The 13,718-nt window shown below is 37.5% G+C and overlaps 1 long non-coding RNA gene across 1 annotated transcript; it reads right to left on the reverse strand.

Moving 5' to 3' along the window:
* Positions 1-831: 831 nt before the first annotated feature.
* On the reverse strand, positions 832-8,134 carry LOC142491952 (uncharacterized). Its single transcript, XR_012800612.1, has 3 exons — positions 8,018-8,134; positions 5,551-5,583; positions 832-930 (listed from the first exon to the last, which is right to left on the reverse strand). It is a non-coding gene; the product is annotated as an uncharacterized LOC142491952 (long non-coding RNA).
* Between the last annotated feature and the right edge of the window lie 5,584 nt (positions 8,135-13,718).

Consider the following 13,718-nt stretch of genomic DNA (forward strand, 5'->3'; position numbering starts at 1 on the left):
ATATCTATCTAGATAAAAATCTATCCAACCAATCAATTAAATAAATAAAACCAGTAGCCAACCAATCAATTAAATAAATTAAACCAGTAGCCAACCAAACAAATAGTCAATTTAAAACGCAAACCAATCCTAAAATGTACTAAAAACAAGCCATTCAAATTCAAAACAATTTAATCCAAACAATAAACAGAAATTGAAAAAAAATAACAATCAATAGATAACAAGCATTTGCCAAAAAATGCATTGGCTGTCAATGTATTTATCGGTACCCCAAAGGGGCACAGATTAATACATTATCCCATTGGTTGCTGTACCATGTGATAAGGGGGTTCATTGAGTCAGCCAGGCTGTTCTTAGTTAGTAGAGTCGGCGACTCTTCTTGTTCCCATTATCACCCCTCCCCCTAGCCTGCATAAGTTGTCAGCTGTGTTTCAAAGGTCATTCAGTGCCTGCTCTGTGTGTTATTATGGCTTATTATGGCTTATTATGGCTTAATATGGATTGTTTATTTATTTATGCTCTCTATCCCTTGAACACTGGCTATAGGATCTTCTTCTTACATTTCTCCTGATATGTACCATGTGAAAGGTTACATTAGTTCAAAGGGATGTGACATCATTTTAATTAATGATGTCACATCCTTTTGAACTATATAAGGCTTGTTCCGTCTCATTTTACCTCAAGAAGACGACGAGACAACAGCCGTTGGGGATTTAACATGGGGCACATTGGATTGACAGATGAAGAAAGAACATTAAAGAAAAGAAGAAAATAATTACAGATGAAGATAGAAGACGGTGATAGAAGAAAAAAGAAACAAGATTTTTTCTACCTGATGCTGGTCTTCAAGGTGGATGGTGCTGGATTGTGGGTGATGACGTTGCGGTACGAGAGCTTGCAGATACGCCGGGATTCAGAAGGGGAAGACTTCTAAAGGTAAGTAAAATATTGAATGTATGAAATTGTTTTTTCAGGTTTGTAATAATAATGGGCAGTGCAGCTCTCTCTGTCGTCCAAAACAAATTGCCTGGTGAGGCCTTTTGAGAGAGATGATCACGTCGCCGGCTTCTTGCCCGTTTTGGTAATTTTGCTATCACAGTTAATCAAGGCTATCCATGATACCAGATACCATGATAGCAATGCTCAAAAAACAGGCAGCGAAAACAGCCCAGCGATTTTTTTATGAAGGCTTATAGAATAGGCCCGTATCATCAAGATTAGTTATGTACAGTTGTGATCACTTAGGGGTTACCTTCCATAACTAGCCTAAGGCCCCCTTCCTAGTAGGAACCATCAGGGGTAGTGGAGTGACCTAGACTGGGGTTATAAGATGGAAGTCCCCTGGGGAGGAATCAGGAGGTATGAAAGTCTGAAGAAGATTAGTCTCGTCCCCCACTAAATGGGAGCCAGGAGCAGCTTGTTCATTGGGAGGACCGAGAGTCATGAGACCAGTGAGCACAGGAGGGACCTAAAAGGAGAGGCCCCATCTCCATCGCTTTAGAGTCAATACCATAGTGCAGATCGTATAAAAATATTTTTTATAAGATTAAAAGCTGTAGAGTATGCACTCAGATTTGGTATATTCTTTTCAGCAGTATAAAAATATATATAAGTGCAGTGACACCTGCGTTGCAGACAAGCTGCGGTCTCACTGCCTCCGCTGGTGATGGCATCTCCACTCTCACTGGCGTCTCGCATGCTGGTCGGGTTGTCACTTCCGGTTATATCCCAGCGTTGGATGAAATACGTCCTGATCCTGGGGTTGGACTCAACGCGTTTCGCTGTGTGTCCGCTTCGTCAGCAGTCAACTGCTCATATATTTTTTTATACTGCTGAAAAGAATGTACAAAAGGTGAGTGCATATGCAACAACTTTTAATCTTATAAAGTATTTTGTTATACGATCTGCATTATGGTATTCTATATCATTATCTTTTGTGATTGTCTTCATGGAATCATCCATACATACGATTATTTATTTGACAACACTGTGAGCAGAAACTTCAGAAGAGCAAAAACTCACTTAAGACTCATACCTGTTAAAACATTATTGCACTATTTTTGTATGTATAAACTCAATGGATGTAAACAAAAGTGTGTGTGTGTGTGTGTGTGTGTGTGTGTGTGTGTGTGTGTGTGTGTGTGTGTGTGTGTGTGTGTGTGTGTGTGTGTGTGTGTGTGTGTGTGTGTGTGAATTTTGAATCCATTTGTGATTTTATATCATTATATATATATATATATATATATATATATATATATATATATATATATATATATATATATATATATATATGTGTGTGTGTGTGTACAATATGTAAATAAATTACATCCAGAGCTAGAAAGGTCATAAAAAATAAAAACATATATAGATGTTCCTATACAATACATGGAACAGATGGGAAAAGTCCACATAAAAAAAACTTTAATTAAAAAACATATTGAGAAGGTAAAAACAACAGAGGTATGTACTGTTTGTACCAAGAGTAAAATTAATTAAGGGTGAGAATTCCTTTTATATCACAGTTTGCAACAGTATCAGGTTTATTAAGAAAACATTAATGAAACATTGGAAGATTTTTTTGTGACCCCTTATTGTATAGCAGTTTGAGTTCCCCTCCCTTATTTTCCTATAATAGGGGGGTGGGTGGGACAAGAGCTTTGCTGTTAAAAGCAGATAATAGGACACACAGTTATTCTCAATACTATTTGACTAAGTGGAAGTTTGGTCCCTATCGAGGTTTGGGTTGTAATCACTGCAATGCAGTCATTAAAGGTGATTTTTTTTTCAGCGTTCCAGCCTTTGTAAAAAGTTTAAAATAAAACATTTCTTCACATGCAATTCAGATATTGTTATTTATGCTCTGTGGTGCTCCTGCATAAAGGCATACTGTACATTGGAAAAACTATTAGAGCAATTAAAAAAAGAAACACACAGCTTAAATACTCTATACTCTTGAGCCCCAGATTCCTTTCCGGACTTTCACATAAATACTCTATACGACAGGCACTAAAGAACACAGATATCATCTATTATGATAAATAGTTACCTCACTAATAGTATATTATTATTATATTTTTTGCACATTAATATCAAATATGAATATATGAACATAGAGAGTCCCTCTATGATGACACTGTATAATATTATTGGATTTTACGTGTTCTGTGATTAGTTCTAGGTATTATTAGATTAAATCATTTACTGTATATGCTCTGCATTTCAGCCCTTTGAGTTTCAGAAGCCATTTTAAGTGTAACGCATGACATCACTTGATTGGACACCGTGTATGGAGGCCAAAGGGATTAACTTGAAGGAAATAGGAGAGTGATTATTTATTACAAATATTGTTTAACCACTTACAAAAGTTATATTTATTTTTAATGTTCCTGAGAAGTAAAAATTGTGATTTTAACTAAGAATTGACTCTTCATTTATCCTGTGTGAAGGAACCTACCGACCGTGAGTCCTCTTGAGTGGTGTGCAGAGTCCCTCGCAACCTGTGAGTTGTCTTTTTTCTAAGTGCATCAAGACATTACTGTAACATTAAGAAACAGGAATGCCTCCCCCAAAGAGCTTACACTGCAGAGATACAGTAGTACAGTAAGTTCCATAGGGACGGGTGCTAAGATTTAGCACGTCTCAACTCCCGTTCATTTGAATGGCAAAACTGTAGGGGTCGTATTACTGTACAGTATGTGCAGGGTCACACTATATTTGGGCCAATACGGTAATTATTTTTTGGCGTGAATATGGAATTTATTAGGGAGCCAGCAGAGTTTTAAGGAGGAGAGAAGCAGAGGCTGCGGAGCAGAGACTATTAGGCTATCCTCTCAGCAGCATTTTAAATAGAATACAAAAAAATATAAATTAACAAGCCTCAAAGCACCGAGGCACACGGGACAGTAAGGAGAGGAATGCAGACACGGTCACAGATCCACTGGTAGTGAACATCTCTGGTAAGACCTTTACCAACGAACAATTGGAAGTATTGAACAAGGGCCTCTCATTTGTACCCACCAACCCCTTAATATCTTAGAACTTGATGTGAAGTTGGCTCGTTTCTTTAGGAACTTACGCCTTAAGGGGTCCTTTCTTAAGCACCCCGGTTCATCATCACCCACGGATAATGACGTTATGGTTGATTCACCGTTTCATATTCTCACAGAAGAGTGTAAGAACAAGGGCAAATTTAACCCTACTCCCATTAACCGTACAATAGAAACGTATATCTCCTTGGTACAGAGGGATATTGATGCACTCAAAGTGAATAGACCACGACTTAAAAATAACAACTTCTCTAGAAAGGAGCAGGCCATTATCACGAGATAGAATCAGACCCTGCGGATAAGGGTTGGGCGATAGTGATAATGGATCGTTCCGATTATAGGAAGGAGATATTAAGACAACTAGAGGTTGTTAATAACTACAGTATAGAGTAATTGATCACAACCCTATTTTTGATATTACCAGGAGGGTATCTGAGGTCATAGACATGGCTTATGAAGGCTGTGTAATTACCAAAAAACAGAAAGCCTTTCTTCTAAAAAAAGATCCCATCACAGCGGTCTTCTATGTGTTACCTAATATACACAAGAGTAGAAAACGGGTGAATCATAGATTAACCCCTCAGGCACTCAGAAAAAGCAAAGTCCTGTGTACATGAGATAATATAATATAATATGGTGCTTAGGTTCAACCCCACATGAATAAATGTAACCTTGTGTAATGTCTCCTCCAGCAACTGGCTTACTAAAAGCACCAAATTTGGTGCTTTTAGTAAGCCAGTTGCTGGAGGAGACATTACACAAGATTACATTTATTCATGTGGGGTTGAACCTAAGCACCATATTATATTATATTATCTCATGTACACAGGACTTTGCTTTTTCTGAGTGCCTGAGGGGTTAATCTATGATTCACCCGTTTTCTACATTTGTACAGTTTTTCAGGCTGCTTGAAATTCTTGGATATGGAGGACACACAGAATTAGAAATATTAGTATACCTTATTGAACAATATAAGATTCCTCCTTTTTCAATTGAAGACTGATGAGTGATTATCTTAAAATCTTAAAATATTAAATATATATACCCGCACTTTTTTTGTATATATACAGTAGCGACATCTTTTATTGCACTGAATGCCGCCGGCAAGCCGGGATCTACCCCAGCTGCCGCCAGTAATAAACGCGCGCCGCCGCGTTTCCCCCACGCACCCCCCCTCCTCTTCACGCGCAATTTACCCCCCCTTCCGGACCCCGAACCCGGCTTCTGCTCTGCCCCTCTGCTTCCCCGCACCCCCGCTTACCTTAATTTGATCTCCAGGGGTGTCGGGGAAGCCTGCGGAAGCCGGGGAAGACGGGGAAGCCGGGCGCGCATGTTACTGTGACGTCACAGTGCGCCGCCACGCGCCGCGGCTACCCGCTTCCCAGACGCATGCAGCCGGCGGCTTTTACTCGAATAAAAGCTGCCGCTGCTGTATATCCTTTTTGGAAATATATTAAGTACACAGTTAATATGGAAGAGGATCAGGAGGCAGTGATGGACTTACCTACTACTTATGTCCAAAAATGCGGCAATAATTCTGAAATAGTAAAGAGAGCGCTTCATACAGTATATTTGACGAAGTTTCAGAGAACATAACATGTGAGAATTCAATAGATCTGATTGATCACTTTGTCAAATTGGAAAGGCTTCTAACTCAGGACATTCAAATTTTTTGGGACATTACTACACTGGAAAATTACTTGAGAGTCAAACGTATACCTAGGGGACTAAGAATAAAGAAAATGCCATCATTTGGTTTCCCCAATAAAGACTTTCAATCTCAATGGAGGAAAATCTTGGATGAATGCTCCAAACAGCTAATGGAACTAATTGTTTGTGCAAAAGTTAATGAGAAAAAAGTGTTAACTCGTGAAATTGATTTACTTAAGAAAGAATTGTATAGATTTAAGGATATGGATACATTTCCCCATAATGATAAAATCCTATTACAAAATATTGAAAAAATGGAGAAGGGAGTCATATCTAGAAAACAAGACAAATTCTCCAGAGATAGGACTGACTATGAGAAGGGTCAGGTCTATTTCTGGGAGAGACCAGTCCCCACAAGAGATTTTTCTAGGGGTAGGAGTCCCTCTCACTCCACACCACGTAGATGGTCAGCAGAGGAGGAAACCAATATCCAAAAGTCTAATACCAGGTCCATTTTAAAATCACCCTATGTAGAACGAAGATCTAGTTTTGAAACTGATTCTTCAGATAATGCTGACAGACCCTCTGTATCCTTTTTTACACAGGATAGACACACAAATAGGGCTCATGAAGGTGGCTATTTTGATAAAACTTACATGTCTAACTCTAAGGAAGAACGTTTAAGACCCACACACTCTGACACAGATAGCACACAGTCAAAAAAATTCAAAAGTGTAGAAGGGGTAAGAAGAAAAGAAAAAACACACGGAGCAGACAACAAGAGGAAGAAATACTCTTAAATCCTAGTCTAAACAATGTAATTAATATTTCTGACATTACTCTCACATCATCACAGATTTTATTGCTGAACAAGGGCCTTAACTATGCTCCTCATGAGAATTTTGATCTGTTTACGACCATAATAGATCTTCAGAAATACACTAGGAAGTGGGCTCTTAAAAAGTTATTTGCAAAGAAAACCAATATCACTGATCCTTTGATTGCTAAGTCTGGGGTAGATGGTGAGAGTATTGTCGTAGAAAATAGAGAGACTTCTTCCTTTGCAGAGACTGCATTTGAATTTGATATGCTATCTCTGTACGATGAGGGACGTACTGATGCGGTTGTGGAACCCCCCTTTTTCGGCCATACAAATTCTAATCTGAAGAAACGTTCTTGCTTTATCCCAAACAATACTAAAGGGCCCTGTGTATCAACCTTTGAAAGACTGGTCGACAGGGACTTGAGGATATTAGCCAAAGGGTATTCTTTTTCAGATTCGTTTCATATATCTGATAATCTAACCTCACAAGAGAGGCTGGATTTAGATATTTTAAAAAATAATAAAGATATTACTATAAAAAACGCCGATAAGGGGGGAGCCATAGTTGTACAGTCGTCCAGTAGATACAGAGATGAAGCTTTGAGACTTTTGAGTGATGTCAACTCCTATGTTAGATTAAAATCAGATCCAACAAAAGTGTTTCTTGGAGAGCTTGAAAGACTTCTTGAACTAGGTGACGGTTTATATGTTTTAACCAATAAAGAAAGGCAATTTCTGGCGTGCGAATATCCCACTGTCCCTGTGTTCCACCATCTCCCAAAGATTCACAAATCATTAGAGGACCCTCCTGGGCAACCTATTGTGTCCAGTATAGGATCTTTGGGAGATGGTGTTTCACGTTATGTAGATGGATTTCTTCAACCCATTGTAAAAACCTTACCGTCATTCATAGAAGACACGACAGCACTACTGGTGTCCTTGGGGGACATTGTTTGGAAAGAGGGATACCGATGGGTCACCATGGACGTCACATCGTTATACACTATTATTGAACATCAACACGGCCTTCGTGCCATTTATCACTACCTTCAACTTTCTACACTTTCTATTGCACAAATCACATTTATCAATGACGCTATTCTTTTTTTATTAACTCACAATTATTTTCTTTTTGATTCACAATTTTTCTTACAAAAACAAGGCACAGCTATGGGGACTTCTTTTGCACCCTCATATGCTAATCTCTTCATGGGTCTATGGGAATCTGTTCACATTTTTGGTAGCACAAATGATTTTCGTTCAAAAATTATTTATTATAAACGTTTTATTGATGACCTTATCTTCATTTGGGATGGTGATCTTGATAGTATTCACTCTTTTATTCATAAACTAAATTCCAATGATATCAATCTTCACTTCACTTTTGATACTGATACTGAGAAAATGAACTATCTTGATGTGACTATCCATGGTGATCCAGAAACAGGTATACAAACAGACATCTTCACGAAACCGCACGCCAGGAATTCGTACTTACGTGCAGATAGCAGTCACCCGAAAGCATTGATCCGTGGAATTCCAAAGGGACAATTCATGAGGTACAAACGTCTTTGCTCAAAGCAAGAAACATTCTTAAAACACTCGAAAACATTAGGGTCCAAATTCCTGTCAAGAGGATATACACAAGAAAATGTAGATATGGCCTTCATGAATGCAGATTCTATGGATCGAGCTCAACTGTTAAGTCACAAAAAAAGTGACAAAACTAATAAAGGTAAAAGACTGGGATTTAATGATAATCCACAATTTATTACAAAATACAGCAAACAAGCGTCACAAATTAGACAAATAATTTCAAAACATTGGAATATACTTAAATTGGATAAAGATCTAGAATTGTTTACTAAAACAGGACCTAAATTTGCATTCAGGAAGGCCGACACATTAGCCACATCTATCTCTAGAAGCATGTTTCAGTCAAAACAATCTAACATAAGAAACATACCTAAGGGATTTTACAGATGCGGTTTCTGTAAATATTGTAAATACGCATCTCCCACAAAAAGGATACACACATTGTTTCCAAATAGCAAATACAGGATAAATACATTTATCAACTGTCAAACAATTTTATATGTAAGTTACTAATTTTATTATTTGTTGCTAATACAATATCTATCTCTCATCTTGGTGCGCTTTTGTGTTTTTTCTTGTTCAACTGTCAAACAACTCATGTTGTGTATGTGATTATATGTGGATGTAATTATAAATATGTGGGTAGGACTATTAGATCATTGTACATCAGAATTTCAGAACACATCACATTCAGAGACTGCATTTGAATTTGATATGCTATCTCTGTACGATGAGGGACGTACTGATGCGGTTGTGGAACCCCCCTTTTTCGGCCATACAAATTCTAATCTGAAGAAACGTTCTTGCTTTATCCCAAACAATACTAAAGGGCCCTGTGTATCAACCTTTGAAAGACTGGTCGACAGGGACTTGAGGATATTAGCCAAAGGGTATTCTTTTTCAGATTCGTTTCATATATCTGATAATCTAACCTCACAAGAGAGGCTGGATTTAGATATTTTAAAAAATAATAAAGATATTACTATAAAAAACGCCGATAAGGGGGGAGCCATAGTTGTACAGTCGTCCAGTAGATACAGAGATGAAGCTTTGAGACTTTTGAGTGATGTCAACTCCTATGTTAGATTAAAATCAGATCCAACAAAAGTGTTTCTTGGAGAGCTTGAAAGACTTCTTGAACTAGGTGACGCTTTATATGTTTTAACCAATAAAGAAAGGCAATTTCTGGCGTGCGAATATCCCACTGTCCCTGTGTTCCACCATCTCCCAAAGATTCACAAATCATTAGAGGACCCTCCTTGGCAACCTATTGTGTCCAGTATAGGATCTTTGGGAGATGGTGTTTCACGTTATGTAGATGGATTTCTTCAACCCATTGTAAAAACCTTACCGTCATTCATAGAAGACACGACAGCACTACTGGTGTCCTTGGGGGACATTGTTTGGAAAGAGGGATACCGATGGGTCACCATGGACGTCACATCGTTATACACTATTATTGAACATCAACACGGCCTTCGTGCCATTTATCACTACCTTCAACTTTCTACACTTTCTATTGCACAAATCACATTTATCAATGACGCTATTCTTTTTTTATTAACTCACAATTATTTTCTTTTTGATTCACAATTTTTCTTACAAAAACAAGGCACAGCTATGGGGACTTCTTTTGCACCCTCATATGCTAATCTCTTCATGGGTCTATGGGAATCTGTTCACATTTTTGGTAGCACAAATGATTTTCGTTCAAAAATTATTTATTATAAACGTTTTATTGCTGACCTTATCTTCATTTGGGATGGTGATCTTGATAGTATTCACTCTTTTATTCATAAACTAAATTCCAATGATATCAATCTTCACTTCACTTTTGATACTGATACTGAGAAAATGAACTATCTTGATGTGACTATCCATGGTGATCCAGAAACAGGTATACAAACAGACATCTTCACGAAACCGCACGCCAGGAATTCGTACTTACGTGCAGATAGCAGTCACCCGAAAGCATTGATCCGTGGAATTCCAAAGGGACAATTCATGAGTTACAAACGTCTTTGCTCAAACCAAGAAACATTCTTAAAACACTCGAAAACATTAGGGTCCAAATTCCTGTCAAGAGGATATACACAAGAAAATGTAGATATGGCCTTCATGAATGCAGATTCTATGGATCGAGCTCAACTGTTAAGTCACAAAAAAAGTGACAAAACTAATAAAGGTAAAAGACTGGGATTTAATGATAATCCACAATTTATTACAAAATACAGCAAACAAGCGTCACAAATTAGACAAATAATTTCAAAACATTGGAATATACTTAAATTGGATAAAGATCTAGAATTGTTTACTAAAACAGGACCTAAATTTGCATTCAGGAAGGCCGACACATTAGCCACATCTATCTCTAGAAGCATGTTTCAGTCAAAACAATCTAACATAAGAAACATACCTAAGGGATTTTACAGATGCGGTTTCTGTAAATATTGTAAATACGCATCTCCCACAAAAAGGATACACACATTGTTTCCAAATAGCAAATACAGGATAAATACATTTATCAACTGTCAAACAATTTTATATGTAAGTTACTAATTTTATTATTTGTTGCTAATACAATATCTATCTCTCATCTTGGTGCGCTTTTGTGTTTTTTCTTGTTCAACTGTCAAACAACTCATGTTGTGTATGTGATTATATGTGGATGTAATTATAAATATGTGGGTAGGACTATTAGATCATTGTACATCAGAATTTCAGAACACATCACATTCAGAGACTGCATTTGAATTTGATATGCTATCTCTGTACGATGAGGGACGTACTGATGCGGTTGTGGAACCCCCCTTTTTCGGCCATACAAATTCTAATCTGAAGAAACGTTCTTGCTTTATCCCAAACAATACTAAAGGGCCCTGTGTATCAACCTTTGAAAGACTGGTCGACAGGGACTTGAGGATATTAGCCAAAGGGTATTCTTTTTCAGATTCGTTTCATATATCTGATAATCTAACCTCACAAGAGAGGCTGGATTTAGATATTTTAAAAAATAATAAAGATATTACTATAAAAAACGCCGATAAGGGGGGAGCCATAGTTGTACAGTCGTCCAGTAGATACAGAGATGAAGCTTTGAGACTTTTGAGTGATGTCAACTCCTATGTTAGATTAAAATCAGATCCAACAAAAGTGTTTCTTGGAGAGCTTGAAAGACTTCTTGAACTAGGTGACGCTTTATATGTTTTAACCAATAAAGAAAGGCAATTTCTGGCGTGCGAATATCCCACTGTCCCTGTGTTCCACCATCTCCCAAAGATTCACAAATCATTAGAGGACCCTCCTGGGCAACCTATTGTGTCCAGTATAGGATCTTTGGGAGATGGTGTTTCACGTTATGTAGATGGATTTCTTCAACCCATTGTAAAAACCTTACCGTCATTCATAGAAGACACGACAGCACTACTGGTGTCCTTGGGGGACATTGTTTGGAAAGAGGGATACCGATGGGTCACCATGGACGTCACATCGTTATACACTATTATTGAACATCAACACGGCCTTCGTGCCATTTATCACTACCTTCAACTTTCTACACTTTCTATTGCACAAATCACATTTATCAATGACGCTATTCTTTTTTTATTAACTCACAATTATTTTCTTTTTGATTCACAATTTTTCTTACAAAAACAAGGCACAGCTATGGGGACTTCTTTTGCACCCTCATATGCTAATCTCTTCATGGGTCTATGGGAATCTGTTCACATTTTTGGTAGCACAAATGATTTTCGTTCAAAAATTATTTATTATAAACGTTTTATTGATGACCTTATCTTCATTTGGGATGGTGATCTTGATAGTATTCACTCTTTTATTCATAAACTAAATTCCAATGATATCAATCTTCACTTCACTTTTGATACTGATACTGAGAAAATGAACTATCTTGATGTGACTATCCATGGTGATCCAGAAACAGGTATACAAACAGACATCTTCACGAAACCGCACGCCAGGAATTCGTACTTACGTGCAGATAGCAGTCACCCGAAAGCATTGATCCGTGGAATTCCAAAGGGACAATTCATGAGTTACAAACGTCTTTGCTCAAACCAAGAAACATTCTTAAAACACTCGAAAACATTAGGGTCCAAATTCCTGTCAAGAGGATATACACAAGAAAATGTAGATATGGCCTTCATGAATGCAGATTCTATGGATCGAGCTCAACTGTTAAGTCACAAAAAAAGTGACAAAACTAATAAAGGTAAAAGACTGGGATTTAATGATAATCCACAATTTATTACAAAATACAGCAAACAAGCGTCACAAATTAGACAAATAATTTCAAAACATTGGAATATACTTAAATTGGATAAAGATCTAGAATTGTTTACTAAAACAGGACCTAAATTTGCATTCAGGAAGGCCGACACATTAGCCACATCTATCTCTAGAAGCATGTTTCAGTCAAAACAATCTAACATAAGAAACATACCTAAGGGATTTTACAGATGCGGTTTCTGTAAATATTGTAAATACGCATCTCCCACAAAAAGGATACACACATTGTTTCCAAATAGCAAATACAGGATAAATACATTTATCAACTGTCAAACAATTTTATATGTAAGTTACTAATTTTATTATTTGTTGCTAATACAATATCTATCTCTCATCTTGGTGCGCTTTTGTGTTTTTTCTTGTTCAACTGTCAAACAACTCATGTTGTGTATGTGATTATATGTGGATGTAATTATAAATATGTGGGTAGGACTATTAGATCATTGTACATCAGAATTTCAGAACACATCACATTCAGAGACTGCATTTGAATTTGATATGCTATCTCTGTACGATGAGGGACGTACTGATGCGGTTGTGGAACCCCCCTTTTTCGGCCATACAAATTCTAATCTGAAGAAACGTTCTTGCTTTATCCCAAACAATACTAAAGGGCCCTGTGTATCAACCTTTGAAAGACTGGTCGACAGGGACTTGAGGATATTAGCCAAAGGGTATTCTTTTTCAGATTCGTTTCATATATCTGATAATCTAACCTCACAAGAGAGGCTGGATTTAGATATTTTAAAAAATAATAAAGATATTACTATAAAAAACGCCGATAAGGGGGGAGCCATAGTTGTACAGTCGTCCAGTAGATACAGATATGAAGCTTTGAGACTTTTGAGTGATGTCAACTCCTATGTTAGATTAAAATCAGATCCAACAAAAGTGTTTCTTGGAGAGCTTGAAAGACTTCTTGAACTAGGTGACGCTTTATATGTTTTAACCAATAAAGAAAGGCAATTTCTGGCGTGCGAATATCCCACTGTCCCTGTGTTCCACCATCTCCCAAAGATTCACAAATCATTAGAGGACCCTCCTGGGCAACCTATTGTGTCCAGTATAGGATCTTTGGGAGATGGTGTTTCACGTTATGTAGATGGATTTCTTCAACCCATTGTAAAAACCTTACCGTCATTCATAGAAGACACGACAGCACTACTGGTGTCCTTGGGGGACATTGTTTGGAAAGAGGGATACCGATGGGTCACCATGGACGTCACATCGTTATACACTATTATTGAACATCAACACGGCCTTCGTGCCATTTATCACTACCTTCAACTTTCTAC

Source organism: Ascaphus truei, chromosome 4 (genome assembly GCF_040206685.1).
Source record: "Ascaphus truei isolate aAscTru1 chromosome 4, aAscTru1.hap1, whole genome shotgun sequence".
NCBI classification, from domain to species: domain Eukaryota; kingdom Metazoa; phylum Chordata; class Amphibia; order Anura; family Ascaphidae; genus Ascaphus; species Ascaphus truei.